The sequence below is a fragment of the Manis javanica genome, chromosome 6 (assembly GCF_040802235.1).
Source record: "Manis javanica isolate MJ-LG chromosome 6, MJ_LKY, whole genome shotgun sequence".
Classification (NCBI taxonomy): domain Eukaryota; kingdom Metazoa; phylum Chordata; class Mammalia; order Pholidota; family Manidae; genus Manis; species Manis javanica.
In genome coordinates this window covers 57658471-57671959 of record NC_133161.1, presented here as the reverse complement: position 1 = coordinate 57671959, position 13489 = coordinate 57658471, and the positions used below count along the sequence as shown (strand labels likewise).

The window sequence follows — 13489 nt, the reverse complement described above, 5'->3', positions numbered from 1 at the left end:
GAATACAAAGAAGCTGAGGCAAAGAGAGAAAAAAGAATCGCTAAGAATGAAAGAATATTGAGAGACCTGTGTGACCAATCCAAACGTAACAATATTCACACTATAGGGGTACCAGAAGAAGAAGAGAGAGAAAAAGGGATAAAAAGTGTCATTGAGGAGGAAATTGCTGAAAACTTCCCCAATCTGGGGAAGCAGTAAGTCTCTCAAGCCATGGAGGTGCACAGATCTCTGAACACAAGGGATCGACAGAAGACAACATCAAGATATAAAATAATTAAAATGGCAAAGATCAAGGATAAGGACAGACTTTAAAAACCAGCCAGAGAGAGAAAAAAGATCACATACAAAGGAAAACCCATCAGGCTATCATCAGACTTCTCAACAGAAACCTTACAGGCCAGAAGAGAGTGGCATGATACATTTAATGTAATGAAGCAGAAGGGCCTTGAACCAGGAATACTCTACCCTGCAAGGTTATCATTTAAATTTGAAAGAGGGATTAAACAATTTTCAGATAAGCAAAAGTCGAGAGAATTTACCTCCCACAACCACCTCTACAGTGCATTTTAGAGGGACTCCTATAGATGGAAGTATTCCTAAGGCTAAATAGATGTCAGCCAAGGGATAGACAAAGAGTACAGAATATCATTCATAACATTCAAAGAATGGAGGAGGAAGAAAAAAGGAGGGAAAGAAAAGAATCTTTAGATTGTGTTTGTAACAGCATATGAAGTAAGTTAAATTAGACTGTTAGATAGTAAGGGAATTACCCTTGAACCTTCAGTAACCATGAATCTAAAGCCTGCAATGGCAAAAGTACCTACCTATCAATAATCACCCTAAATGTAAATGATCTGAATTCACCAATCAAAAGACATAGAGTCACTGAATGGATAAAAAAATATGACCCATATATATGCGGCCTACAAGAGACTCACTTCAAACCCAAAGAAATACACAGACTAAAAGTGGAGGGATGGAAAAAGATATTTCATGCAACTAATAGTAAGTAAAAAGCAGGAGTTGCAGTACTTGTATCAGACAAAATAGACCTCAAAACAAAGAAAGTAACAAGAGACAAAGAAGGACATTACATAATGATAAAAGGGTCAATCCAACAAGAGGATATAACTATTATAAATATCTATGCACCCAAAACAAGATCATGTACATATGTGAAACAAATACAAACAGAATTAAAGGGGGAAACAGAATGCAATGCATTCATTTTAGGAGACTTCAACACACCATCCACTCCAAAGGACAGATCAACCAGAAAGAAAATAAGAGACAGAGGCATTGAACAACATATCAAAACAGATGGACCTAACAGACATCTACAGAACACTCTATCCAAAAGCAACAGGATACACATTCTTCCCAAGTGCACATGGAACATTTTCAAGAATAGATCATATAACAGGCAACAAAAAACACCTCAGTAAATTCAAAAAGACTGAAATGGTACCAACCAGCTTCTCAGATCACAAAGGTATGAAACCAGAAATAAATTACACAAAGAAAATGAAAAAGCCCACAAATACATGGAGGCTTAACAACGTGCTTCTAAATAATGAATAGATCAATGACCAAATAAACACAGAGAAGAAGCAATATATGGAGACAAATGACAATAATCATTCAACAACACAAAATCTGTGGGGCACAGAGAAGGCTGTGCTAAGAAGGAAATACATTGCAATACAGTCCTACCTAAGGAAAGAAGAACAATCCCAAATGAACAGTCTAAACTCACAACTAATGAAAATAAAAAAGGAAGAAAAAATGCAGCCCAAAGTCAGTGGAAGGAGGTACGTAATAAAGATTAAAGCAGAAATAAATACAATTGAGAAGAATAAAACAATAGAATCAATGAAAGCAGGAGCTGGTTCTTTGAGAAAATAAACAAAACAGATAAATCCCTACCCAGACTGATCAAGAAAAAAAGAGAGTCTATGCACATAAACAGAATCAGAAATGAGAAAGGAAAAATCACAATGGACACCACAGAAATACAAAGAATTATGAGAGAATACTGTGAAAAATAATATGCTAAAAAACTGGATTACCTTGAAGAAATGAACAACTTTCTAGAAAAACACAACCTTCTAAGCCTGACCCAGAAAGAAACAGAAAATATGAATAGACCAATCACCAGCAAAGAAATTGAATTAGTAATAAAAAAACTACCTAAGAACAGAATGGCTGGACCAGATGGTTCACTGCTGAATTTTATCAAACATTTAGTGAAGACATAATACCCATCCTCCTTAAAGTTTTCCAAAAAGTAGAAGAGGAGGGAATACTCCCAAACTCACTCTACAAGGCCAATATCACTGTAATACCAAAACCAGGCAAAGACACCACAAAAAAAGAAAATTACAGACCAATATCCCTCATGAACATAGATGCAAAAATAGTCAACAAAATATTAGCAAACTGAATTTAAAAATACACCAAAAAGATCATCCATCATGATCAAGTGAGATTCATCCCAGGAATGCAAGGATGGTACAACATTTGAAAATCCATCAACATCACCTGCTATATCAACAAAAAGAAAGACAAAAACCACATGATCATCTCCATAGATGCTGAAAAAGCATTCAACAAAATTCAACATCCATTCATGAAAAAACTCTCATCAAAATGGGTATAGAGGGCAAGTACCTCAACATAATAAAGGCCATATATGACAAACCCACAGCCAACATTATACTTAACAGTGAGAAGCTGAAAGCTTTTCCTTTAGGATTGGAAACAAGACAAGGATGCCCACTCTCTCCACTTTTATTCAATGTAGTACTGGAGGTCCTAGCCACAGCAATCAGACAACGCAAAGAAATAAAAGGTATTCAGATTGGCAAGGAAGAAGTTAAACTGTCCTTGTTTGCAGATGACATGATAGTGTACATAAAAAACCCTAAAGAATCCACTCCAAAACTACTAGATCTAATATCTGAATTCAGCAAAGTTGCAAGATACAAAATTAATACAGAGAAATCTGTTGCATTCCTATACACTGATGATGAACTAGCAGAAAGAGAAATCAGGAAAACAATTCCATTCACAATTGCATCAAAAAGAATAAAATACCTAGGAATTAACCTAACCAAGGAAGTGAAACAGCTATACACTGGAAACTACAAGACACTCTTAAGAGAAATTAAAGAGGACATTAATAAATGGAAATTCATCCCATGCTCTTGGCTAGGATGAATTAATATTGTTAAAATGGCCATCCTGCCTAAAGCAATCTACAGATTCAATTCAATCCCTATCAAAACACCTACAGCATTCTTCAATGAACTAGAGCAAATAGTTTTAAAATTCATATGGAACGACAAAAGACCCCAAATAGCCAAAGCAATCCTGAGAAGGAAGAGTAAAGCAGGGGGAATTATGCTCTCTGACTTCAAGCTTAGTACAAAGCCACAGTAATCAAGACCATTTGGTACTGGCACAAGAACAGACCCACAGACCAGTAGAACAGAATAGAGAGCCCAGATATAAACCTAAACATATACAGCCAATTAATATATGATAAAGGAGCCATGGATATACAATGGGGAAATGACAGTCTCTTCAACAGCTGGTGTTGGCAAAACTGGACAGCTACATGTAAGAGAATGAAACTGGATTATTGTCTAACCCCATACACAGAAGTAAACTCAAAATGGATCAAAGACCTGAATGTAAGTAATGAAACCATAAAACTCTTGGAAAAAAAACATAGGCAAAAATCTCTTGGATATAAATATGAGCAACTTCTTCAACAACATATCTCCCAGGGCAAGGGAAACAAAAGCAAAAATGAACAAGTGGGACTATATCAAACTAAAAGCTTATGTACAGCAAAGGACACCATCAGTAGAACAAAAAGACATCCTACAGTATGGGAGAATATATTCATAAATGACATATCCAATAAGGGTTTGACATCCAAATTATATAAAGAGCTCATGCACCTCCACAAACAAAAAGCAAATAAGCCAATTAAAAAATGGGCAGAGGAGCTGAACAGACACTTCTCCAAAGAAGAAATATAGATGTCCAACAGGCACATGAGAAGATGCTCCACATCGCTAATCATCAGAGAAATGCAAATTAAAATCACAATGAAATATCACCTCACACCAGTTAGGATGGCCAACATCCAAAAGACAAACAACAAAAAATGTTGGCAAGGATGTGGAGAAAAGGGGAACCCTCCTACACTGCTGGTGGTAATGTAAATTAGTTACACCATTATGGAAAGAAGTATGGAGGTTCCTCAAAAAACTCAAAATAGAAATACTATTTGATCCAGGAATTCCACTCCTAAGAATTTACCCTAAGAATACAGGAGCCCAGTTTGAAAAAGACATATGCACCCCTATGTTTATTGCAGCACTATTTACAACAGCTACGAAATGGAAGCAACCTAAGTGTCCATCAGGAGATGAATGGATAAAGGAGATGTGGTACATATATACAATGGAATATTATTCAACCATAAGAAAAAAACAAACCCTACCAGTTGCAACAACATGGACGGAGCTAGAGGGTATTATGCACAGTGAAATAAGCCAGGCGGAGAAAGACAAGTATCGAAAGATTTCACTCATCTGTGGAGTATAAGAACAAAGAAAAAACTGAAGGAACAAAACAGCAGCAGACTCACAGAACTCAGGAATGAACTAACAGTTACTAAAGGGAAAGGGACTGGGGAGGATGTGTGGGAAGGGAGGGATGGGGGGAAAAGAGCATTATGATTAGCAGACATAATTGTCGGGTCACGGGGAGGCCTGTACAACACAGAGAAGGAGTGATTCTACAGCATCTTACTACGCTGATGGACAGTGATTGTAATGGGTTATGTGGGGGGGCTTGATAATAAGGGAGTCTAGTAACCATAATGTTGTTTAAGTAATTGTACATTAACAATACCAAAATAATTTAAAACATGAGAAGTCAACAGTGATCAGATGGAATCATATAAATGAGAAGTTAATACAAAGGCAGGCAGGAAAAGAAAAAAAAGAACAACAACAAAAAAAACAAATGCAAGAAAAAGAAAATAAGACCAAGGTGATAGATTTTAATGAAGTTAACAAATGTCTAATTACAGAGAACTCCAACATTTTCCAGCCTGAGGTTTATAGTGATATCACTGATCACATGAGAAAGACACAGATACACACACACACACACACACACACACACACACACACAATCCTCTGCTTCCCTAAACCTGGAGCCCAAAATAGTGTCAAACCATGTTCTTCCCAGGTAGAAGCCCTAAGAACACTTGTCAGAGGTCCCCAAATACACAGTCCATCCCAGTCTTGCTATAATGAAGCTCACAGCAAGCCCTCCCTACACAATCCACCTAACCCAACCAGTCCCTAACATTTAAACATGAGCAGAAAACCCATATTTAAAAGAAACTCAAATAAAGACTCTAACATAAAAGATGAAGTCAAAAGGCAGAAAATATTTTGGAGTAACTAGAAATGATGCACTTAAAGACTTAAGCCCAGAATGAGAAAGTACTTATAAAATAAGACAGGATACTATTTTAAAGAGTTGAAAATAGGACAGAAAAAAAAATTGATGATGTAACCACAAAGTCTGATATGTTTAAAAAAGAAAAGAATGAATGAATCAGAAGGAAAGAACAGAAAAGGGTAAGCAAAAGAAACCACCGAATAATTTTAAAAATTATAGTAATGAAGAACATGAGTTTGCAATTTAAAAAGTCTTAATGGAATAGAGAAGCTAAAGGATGAAAACATACCAAACCCAATTAACAGCAACAACACAGCTCTCTTATAAAGAAGTAGAAATCCAAATTGGTCAAGACATCTTAATAGCAACAATGAAAATTAGCAAGACAATAGAACAGTTTCTTCGTAATTTCGAAGGTAATGATTGTAACATAAAATCGTACTCACAGAAAGGCTATATGTCATGTTGAAGGGAAGAATATAGACTTTAACAAACATTGAAGATCACAAGAAAATTTTAGTTTCTATGCACTCTTTTTTATTCTTTGGTTAATAGACTTTGTTTATTTACAGCAGTTTTAGGTACACAACAAAACTAAGAAGGTAAGAGAGATACTTCAAATATACTTCCTTCCCCCAATATCAAAATCCTGCACCAGATTGGTGCCTTTGTTAAAGTTGATGAAACTACACCAACACATCATTACCTGAAGTCCATAGTTTACATTAGGTTTCATTTCTACTATGTTACATTCTGTGGGTTGTTACAAATGTATGTATGTATCCATCATTACGGTATCAGGTATCATACAAAGCATTTCACTGCACTATACATTCTCTGTGCTGCTCCTATTCATTCTCCTCCTTGCCCCCCAGCCCCTGGAAACCACTGAACTTTTTCCTGCCTCCATAATTTTGCCTTTTCCAACAATCATATATTTGGAGTTACACAGTATGTGGCCTGTTCTGATTGGCTTCTTTTACTTAGTAGATTTAAGATTGTCTTTTCAAGGTTTAATCACTTCTTTTTAGTACTGGTTAATATTCCATTGTCCTTTGTGCCAGCTTATTTATCCATTCAACTAAATGTTCAGCTGTTCCAATACTTTGTCAAAAAGACTGTCTTTGCTCCCCTGTGTTGCCTTTGCTCCTCTGTGAAAGATCAGTTAACTATATTTATGTGGGTCTACTTCTGGGCTCTGTTCTGCTCCATTGATCTATTGTGCCTATTCTTTCACCAATACTACACTGTCTTGATTACTACAGATTCACAGTAAATCTTGAAGTTACGTAGTGTCAGTCTTTCAACTTTGTTCTTCTCCTTCAACAGTGCATTGGCTATTCTGTGTCTTCTGTCTCTCCATATAAACTTTAAAATCAGTTTATCAGTATCTGTTAAAAAAAAGCTTGCTGAGTTTTTTATTGGTATTAGATTGAATATATAGATCAAAATGGGAAGAACTGACACTCTGATAATATTGTCTTCTTATCCATGAACACAGAATCTCTCTCCATTTCTTTGATTTTGCTCACAGTCTTGTGGTTTTCCATATACAAATCTTGTACATATTTTGTTAGATTTGTAAGTGTTTCATTTTTGTGGTGCTTATGTAAATTGTTTTTCATTTCAAATTCCACTTGTTATTTGCTGGTACACAAGGAAGTGATGAATTGTATATTAACCTTGAATCTTGCAGCCTTTCTATAATTAGTTGTTAGTTCGAGGACTTTTTTCTGATTCCCCCAGATTTTCTACAAATAACCATACCATATGCAAAGAAGCCAGTTTTACTTTGTCCTTACCAATTAGAATATGTATTTCCTTTTCTTGTCTTATTCATTACCTAGGAATCTCAGTACAACGATGAAAAGGAATGGTGAGAAGAGATACCCTTGCCTTGTTCATGATATTGGTAGGAAATCTTGTTTCTCATTAAGTATGTTAGCTGTTGGTTTTTCATAGATAGTCTATATCAGGTTGATAACATTCCCCTCTATTACTAAGTTGTTGAGAAGTTTATCGTGAATAGTGTGGGATTTTGTCAAATACTTTTTCTGTATCTATTCAAATGACTGATTTTTCTTCTTCAGCCTGTTGACGTGGTGTGTTGCAATAGTTGATTTTTTAAAAGTTGAACTAGCCTTGAACGCTTGAGATAAATCTTACTTAGTTGTAGTCTATCATTCTTTACATATATTGTTGGATTCTATTTGCTAATGTTCTGTTGAAAATTTTTGCATTTATATGCAAAATTTTGCAGTATATGTTCATGAGATACTGACATGGAGTTTTCTTGCCTTGTAACATTTTTTCTCATTTTGGTAATACACTAGCATCAGAATCAGTTTGGAAGTTCTCCCTCTGTTCCTATCATCTAGAGCTTATAGAGAATTAGTTTAATTATTCTTTAACCCTCCTACACTGTTAGTTGGAATGTAAACTGGTACAGCCACTGTGGAAAGTAGTATAGAGGCTCCTCAAAACACTAAAAATAGAAATCCATTTAATCCAGTAATTCCACTCCTAAGAATTTACCCAAAGAAAACAAAATCCCTGATTTGAAAAGATACCTGCATTCAATGTTTATCACATTATTTATGATAGCCAAGTTATGGAAGCAACCTAAATACCCATCAGTAGATGAATGGATAAAAAAGTGGTGGTACATATACACAATGGAATATTATTCAGCCATAAATAAAAGAAGTCCTGGCATCTGTGGCTACATGGATGGACCTAGACGGTATTATGCTAAGTGAAATAAGTCAGGTGAAGAAAGATAAATACTATATGTTTATTTATTTGCAGAACATAAAACAAAACAAAACAAAAATGAACAAAACAGCAGTAGACTCAGACACTGAGAAGTGACTAGTGGTTACCATGGGGTAGAGGTTAGGATGGGTGAATTGGGAAGGTGAGGGGGACAGAGGCACAAAAATTCTTAGTCATAATATAAATTGGTCATAGTAGTACAGCATGGAAAATACGTAGTACAGCATGGAAAATACAGCCAGTGATTCTGTAACACCTTCCTATGTTGACAGATAGTAACTGCACTAGTAGGAGGTGAGGATTTAATAATATGGGTAACTGTTGAACCACTTTGTTGTATACTTGAAACCAATATAAGATTGTATATCAACAATATTTCAACTTTTAAAAAATACAAAACATATTTCTTCCTTAAATGTTTCTAATTCACAAGTAAATCCATCTGGGCTTGTGCTTTTTATTTTAGAAAGTTACTACTGATTCAATTTTTTTGACATAGGTACATTAAGATTGTCTTTCTTGTGTCAGTTTTGGCAGATTGTGTCTTTCAAGGAATTGGACCATTTCAGCTAAGTTAACATATTTGAGGACATAGGATTGTTCACAATATTCATTTATCATTTTAATATACATTGGTTCTACGAGGATGTCTCCTATTTCATTTCTGGCATTATTAATTTATATCTTATTTTTTAGCATGGCCTAACAGCTTTATTAATCTTTTCAAAGAATCAGCTTTTAGTTTTGTGGAGTTTGTTTACTGATTATGTTTTCCACTTCATTGATTCTTGCCCTGATTTTTATTATTTTTCTCATTTACTTTGAAATTAGTTTATTCTTCTTTAATTTTTTATGGATATGGAATGTTAGATTACTGATTATATTTTTATTATTTTCTAATATATACATTCAATGCTATATATTTCCCTTTAAGTACTGACTTTGCTGCATCCCCAAATTTTGATAAACTATATTTTCATTTGTGTTTAGTTCAAAATATTTTTTTTAATTTCTCTTAAAATTTACTTTTTGCCAATGTCATCTAGATGTCTATCATTTAATTTCCAAGTATCTGGGACTTTTCCATCTATCTTCCTATTACTGATTTCTAGTTTAATTCTACTATGGTCTGAGAACAGATATTGTATGATTCCTGTTGTTTCAAATGTGTTTGTTTTATATAGCCCTGAATGTGATCTAACTTAGTGAATGTCTTATGTGAACTTTCAAATAATGTGTATTACAGTATTGTTGGATAAAGTAGTTGACAGATGTCAAATTGTATCCAGCTGATTCATGGAACTGAGTTCAATTATGCTCTTATTGATTTTCTGGCAGCTGGATCTGTCCATTTCTAGTAGAGGAGTGTTGAAGTTTCCAAATGCAATAGTGTATTCACCCATTTCTCCTTCAGTTCTATCAGGTTTGCCTTGTGTATTTTGGTGGTTTGTTGTTATGCACATAAATGTTAAGGAGTTTTATGTCTTCTTGGAGAATTTACTCCTCTATATTTATGTAATATTCCTCTTTACCCCTTATTACTTTCTCTAAAGTCTGCTCTGTCTGAAATTAACATAACTACTTCTATCTTTTGATCAGTGTATTATTTATCTTTCTCCATTTCTTTTCCTTTAGTTTAGAGATGACTATTTTTAGAGGATTTCTTATAGACCACATGTAGTGGGTCTTATTTATTTTTATAAATCCCAGATGGATTTACTTGTGAATTCTAACAAACATTTAAGGAAGAAAATTTTTCTTGTCTGTCTTTTTTTAAATTGAAGTACTGTTGATACACAATCTTGTAGTGTTTCAATTATACAACACAGTGATCCAACAATTACCCATATTATTAAATCTTCACTCCCACTAGTGCAGTTACTATCTGTCAACACAGGAAGATGTTTCAGAATCACTGTGACAAATTCTGCCTTTAAATTGGAGTATTTAGATAACTGATGTGTAAAGTGATTGATATAGTTGGATTAATACCTACCATGTTACTGTTTTGTATTTGTGGTCATTGTTTCTATTCTTTTTTGCTTTTTGTGGCTTGATCATTTTACAGGATTCCTTTTTTCTCCTTTGTCAGTATATCAAACTTTTTTTTTTAGTGGTTTTTCTAGAGTTTTCCATGTATTTTAACCACTTATCCAAGTCTATTTATAAGTAACACTGTATCAATTTATCAGTAGTGCAAGCACCTTATAATAAAAAAATTCCTAGTTCCTGTCTCCCCTCCCTGTATCAGTCATTCACCTCACTTACACATAAGCATACATAAGTATATATGTGTACATACACAAGCATATCAAATATACTGTTGCTCTTATTATTTTGAACAGTTTTCAGTTATATCAATAAGAAAAATAAAGCTAAGCTTTTACCTTCACTCATTTCTTCCACAATACTCCTCCTTTTTTTTTTTTTTAATGTACATCCAAATTTCTGACCTATATCACTTTTCTTCTCTGAAGAACTTTTTAACATTTTTAGAGGGCATGTGTACTGGCAATAAATTCCTGCAATGCTTATCTGAGAAAGTCTTATATTACTCCTTTACTCTTGGATGCTAATTTCAAAATTGTAGTTTGGTGGTTTTTTTCTCTCAATACTTGAAATATTTCATTCTACTCCCTTCTTGCTTACATAGTTTCTGGGAAGTTGGATGTAATTCTTACCTTCGTTTCTCTATAGGTGGCATTTCCCACCCCCCTCTGGTTTTCTTGAAGATTACTTCTTTGATTCTCTGCAATTTTAATATATGCCTAGGTGTAGTTTTCTTGGTATTTAAACTGGCTTCACTGATATTTCTGGATCAGTAATTTGGTGTCTGACATTAATTTGGGAAAATTCTTAGTCATTATTGCTTCTTATATTCTCTTCCTTCTTTTTCTTCTCCTTCTAGTATCCCAATTACATATGTATGTTGTATTTTTGTCATACTCCCACAGTTCTTGGATATTCTGTTTTTTCCAGTCTTTTTTTCCCTCTGCTTCTCAGTTCTGCCAGTTTCTGCAGAGACATACTCAAATTCAGATTCTTTCCTCAGCTGTGCCCAATCTACTAATGAGCCTAAAGGTATTTTTCATTTCTGATAGTGCTATTGATCTCCATCAATTTTTATTCTTAAATTTCCATCTGTCTGATTACATTGCCGATATGTTCTTGTATGTTGTCTCCTTTAACTGTTAAAGCCTTTAGTGTATTAATCACATTTGATTTAAATTCCTGGTCTGATAATTCTAACATTTATGCCATTCTGCCTCTGATTCCAATGCTTGCTGTTTTTTCCAATTGTGTTTTTTGCCTCTTATTGTTCCTTGTACTCTTCTTGATAGGCAGATATGATGTATTGGGTAAAAGGAACTGTGGTGAATAGGTCTTAGTAATGTGATGATAAGGTGGGTGGAGGGGAAGCATTCCATAGTCCTATGATTACATCACAGTCATTTCATAAGTCTATGCCTCTGGACAGTGGACTTCACAAGTGCTCTCAATCCCTCACCATTAGGTGGGGCAGGATACTTGGAATGGCCTGGAATTGGTTACTTCCCTTTCCCTAGGTATGTCAGGTCTAAAAAAAAATACTTTAGGCTCTCAGAAAATAGGTTCACTGGAGGGCAGAGCCTTGTTAAGAATAACAGAATGCTCAGAGTATTTTTAAATGGTGACTTTTCCCTTCTCCCTGCCAGAGCAAAAGAGATATTCACCGTGGTATTCACTGTGAGCTCCTGGAAGTAAAACTCAAAAATGGTGAGAAGCCTCCCCTATGACTGGGTTCCCCTGGAATTTTTAATTCTCATACTTATTCACACTGTGTCTCAAGTATTTTATCAATTTCAGTTTAGGTTTTCCTACCCTGGCACTGGTTCTGTGGTTATTTCTGCTCATAGATTTTTGCTCTAGTAATTTGTGATTCTCTGTATTTGTCTGTCTCTGCAATTCTGAGGATGGCAATTTGCCCTATGACCTCATTTTTCTGATGGATCTAAAAAGAGTTGTGGATTTTTCAGTTTGTTCAACCTTGTACTTGTTGTTAGAGTAGAGTGACCACTTCTAAGCTCTTTACATGCATGAGAGGGCAGAAGTTCCCATGCATTCTTTCTCATGCAGCTGTGGGAGATGGTGCTCTGCAAAACTTAGGAATAAAATGAGAACAAGGAATATATAGAATACAAAAAGCAAGATATCCTAACACTAGAGTGGAATAAAGGGAATGGCCAGGATAAGAAGTGAAGAACAGTCTCAAGAAGATTGCTACGCAGAATGAGAAACCAGGTAAGAGGACAGTGGCTCCTCTAGAGGGGTGCCTACAAGTAGAAAATAAAAGGTGCAGAAACAGAGGTTAGGAATGACTAAAGTCTCTTTGGAAGTCTCTGGAGAAACTATGCTTCTGGGGAGGAAGACTAAGGAGCAGAGCTGATGTGAAGACTCCATTTTTACCCTTACCATATGTACATTTTCCTTGTGCTATCTATTGAAAGAAACCTTTATGCAATATTTATGTAGTATAATACATAATATAAACATTACATTCCCAAGAAGTAAATTTGTACAAAAGCTAAAGATTTTGTTTCCAAAGATATTACTTTAAAAAATCTGATGTTTTGGTGATAATTAAGTTGCAAAACATTTAAAATTCTAAACATGTGAATCTAAAAATAGTATTTATATTTTTACTATATTATAAAATGTTAAATCTGGCTATGATTATGATAAATATAGGATATTAATTTTTTCAAGTCACTTTGTTCTTATTCTTACTTTTCCAACAGTAATTTAAAGCAATTTACAAACTGTACATTAAAATTGATAAATCCTTAAATAGGGTTTAATAGAAGTATATGTGTACTCCAATGAATTTTAGGCACTGTTGCCAAGTGATTAAGAGCACAGACTTGAGCTCCAACTGTGGTCCTTCTATGATACAAGTTATCTGACTGTGAAGAAGTTATTTAACTAGTCTCTCCTTCAGCTTCCTTCACTTTAAGAAATGGGGAATAAGAGTAACTAAAAAGAACATAATAACCATGTGAGGTGTCTGACATAATGTCTAGTTATTGCTATTCCTTGATAAAGCCTGGATAATTAGTGGTTACAAATTTAAGTAGTTAACAATATAAATTGGGGTTTAAAAAGTAGACATCAGTTTGTTCAACCTTGTACTTGTTGTCAGAGTAGAGTGACCACTTCTAAGCTCTTTACATGCATGAGAAGGCAG

The 13489-nt window shown here is 34.6% G+C and overlaps 1 protein-coding gene across 6 annotated transcripts in view; it reads right to left on the bottom strand.

The window, feature by feature from the left end:
- Nucleotides 1–13489, bottom strand: part of CRPPA (CDP-L-ribitol pyrophosphorylase A) — a 326915-nt gene that overhangs the window by 227867 nt on the left and 85559 nt on the right. The window lies entirely within an intron of this gene.